The 3,042-nt window shown below is 40.9% G+C and overlaps 1 protein-coding gene across 2 annotated transcripts in view; it reads right to left on the bottom strand.

The window, feature by feature from the left end:
• The window catches only part of LOC119323166 (kinetochore protein NUF2 homolog), an 8,474-nt gene extending 7,223 nt beyond the window's left edge, over positions 1–1,251 (bottom strand). For both annotated transcript variants that reach the window (XM_037596754.1, XM_037596753.1), the window contains exon 1: positions 920–1,251. The gene's annotated coding sequence lies outside the window, so the exon portion shown is untranslated. The remainder of the gene's footprint in view (positions 1–919) is intronic.
• Between the last annotated feature and the right edge of the window lie 1,791 nt (positions 1,252–3,042).

The raw sequence follows: 3,042 nt of genomic DNA, 5'->3' as shown, positions 1-3,042 counted from the left end.
CCTAAAATAGGGCACCCAGCCACATCTTTCTTCTCCACAATTGCATACATATTGAAACAAAACATGAACTATGGATAGAATTTATGCTTTGCAAGGTCACCACATATCAAATTAAACTTCAAATCCACGTATCAAATTCAAATTGTCCTAAAAATTTGGCCTTCTTCAACAGTCAAATATTTTTTACACACAAAAGGGATCTACACTGACAAAGCAACTAGATTTTTTACATCTGAATATTTTACACGACGATAGCTAAAGCTGACTACCCCAAAGAAGATCAAATTGAGTAAAAACAGGATTCTAAATAATCCAGCAGTGTAGTATAGAACAAGTAAATGCCAAAAATATAAACTGCAACTCTTGAAGAATATAACGTGGCTCTCAAATTAACTCATCAACGTTTCAAATCTTACCATGAACAAACTAAAACAGCAGCAAAATGCATACTCATATGATAGTCTCAGGCAATATCATTCTAAATTTGCAAAGACAAGAAGTCATCATCCTCACGACTCAAGGATGCACTCAAGGATGCACTGGAGATGACTAGATTTTGATATAGCGCAGAAATCCAACATTGTGCAAGTAATAGAGACCAACAACAACTGGTAGTAAATATCCTTCTTTTTTTTCCTAAAGAATGGATGGCCATTGTCATACTCTTTGCTGACATGGTTCTGGTGTTCACTTGACCATGTTTTCTTAATTCGCCTGATTCAGCCAACAACCAATAAGAAGACGTCTTTTTCAGGACATGAATCCTACATCTAGTAGTAATCAACGCTCCAGCGCGGCTACCACTACTAGCACGAGTCAGAAGCACTACAACACTAGCGTGCCACGGAGAAATTTCTATGGCAATCACCAGACCAATCTGAGAGGGGGGGGGCGGAAGGAACAGAGAGGTGAGTCTCACCTTTCCAGGATGAGGAGGAGGCTAGGCTCACGGCCAACGGCTTGGGCGAGGGCAGCGGGATGAGTTGCTGCTCCTGCTCGGGCTCAGGCCAGCTGCGCCGCCGCCGCGGAGCTCGCCGGTGTCCGCGCGCCGGGAGATCGAATGGGGGGCGGCGGGGGCACCGGAGCAGGGACGTGCGGTAGCTGCTCGGGCTAGCCTCCGTCCGTGGCCGCGGCGGCGGAGGAGGCACGTCAGTGGCGGATCGAGTGGCGGCGGCGGGACGACCTCCTCTCTGTTCTGTGCGGGTCGGGGAACGGGATCGGGTTTCTGTTTTCGGCTATTCGGGAGGAAATCCAGCGACGGGATGAAAGGGGTTCGCCATGGAATTTGGCGGACGATTTGCCCGGGGAATCCCTATACGGCACGCAGGTTGGCACACAGCCCCCTAGCGCGCTGGGCGTTCCTTTGGGCCGGCCCATTTTCCGGGCTTTTTCCTTTCTTTTTCTTTTTTCATTCATTTTTTTCTTTTTCTTTTCTGTTTTACTTTTTATTTTCTATTTTTCCTTATTTACTTTTTCACTTTTTTTGCGAATTTCTTTTCAAATTCTTGAAGACATTTTTGTTCACCGACTTCAATTTTTTGTTCATCGGATTTGAAAAATGTTCATCAAAATTCAAAATTTGTTCATCAAATTAAAAAAAGTTTATCAAATTCAAAATTTGTTTATCAATTTAAAAAAATCATCAAATTCAAGATTTGTTCATCTTTTTTTTAAAATGTTCTTAAATATAAATTTTGTTCATCAAGTTAAAAAATGTTCTTCAAATTCAAAATTTGTTCATCAAATACAAAAAATGTTCATCGTTATCAAAAAATGTTCATTAAAATTCAAAAAAGGTCATTCCTCTGAAATCATGAACATTTTTGAATTCAATAACTGTTTTTGACAATTCATAATTTTTAGAAATTTTAGAACCTTTTTGAAATCCTGAATCATTTTAACATAGAATAAAGCAAAAATAGAAACTTTAAAAGGAAAAGGAAAAGTAAAAGTGAAAAAAACAAGGGGTGTCCCGCGCCGCAAATGGGTCGGCCCAAACTGGCACGCCAAGGGAAGGGAGGATGCGCGTTCGCATGACTCCTAGCACGCACAGCGCCATATAGGGGGTCCCAATTTACCCGTCCGCGGTTCGCCATGGAATTGGCGAGAAACGGTGAGTTGGGACGGCCTATTTACACCAACAATCGCTCGATTGGTCGGACACGCAGGTTCGCTCGCTCGGTCGGTCGTTCACTTGTTGACCCCTGGTCATTGGATTTTTGAATTTTTTAAAAAATCATGAATTTATAAAAAAATGAAAAAAAATATCATGAAATACAAAAAGAGTTCATCAACTTGGAAAAAGTTCGTGAACACAAATTTTTTAAAGAATATGAAAAACATCATGAATTTGAAAAAGTTCATGAAAATAGAAAAATCACAAATTTGAAATGAAATAATCTTGAATTTGAAAAAAATCATGAGTTCGAAAAAAATGAATAAAGTTCACGAATTTGAAAAACAAATTTGAAAAGGTTCTTGAATTGAAAAGGAGTTCACAAAGACGAAGATGAAGCAAAAATGAACAAATAGAAAAAGAAAGATAAAAAAATGAAAAATCTATCCTCAAAAAAACATAATGAAACCAGCCAAAAATGAAAAGGGGGTATGGGCTGGCCCACTTAACTCACCTACAATGAAAGGGGGTGTGCGCAGCGGCAACCGCGCGGCTGCTGCAAATTTACAGCACGAGAACAGGACAACACAAAAATACACATAACTTTTGGAACAACGTTTTGCCTCCATTTTAAAGCAACTGTTGTAGCGCCGTTTAGCTTCCAAGCGCCCGAAAAACATTTTTTAGGCAACTTGCCTATTATAGGGTTGCTGCTAGATATGCTCAAAAATTGGTTTTTGCACGACTGCATTGAAAGGGTGAAGGAAGCAAAGTCTTGCTTCCAATGATAGCAGATGCTTGCTTGTGGGAAAAAATGATCTACTGTTGTATGATGGTGTCCCGGCTAGGGGGTCTCTCACCGTATCGACTCCTGGTCTGGTGGGCTGGGCTGACCCTAGGTCGATTCCATTTTGCGCTACTTTGGG

This window comes from Triticum dicoccoides, chromosome 6B (genome assembly GCF_002162155.2).
Source record: "Triticum dicoccoides isolate Atlit2015 ecotype Zavitan chromosome 6B, WEW_v2.0, whole genome shotgun sequence".
Lineage (NCBI taxonomy): Eukaryota > Viridiplantae > Streptophyta > Magnoliopsida > Poales > Poaceae > Triticum > Triticum dicoccoides.
Note: the sequence above shows the minus strand (reverse complement) of the source record. Positions and strands in the feature narration are given on the sequence as shown.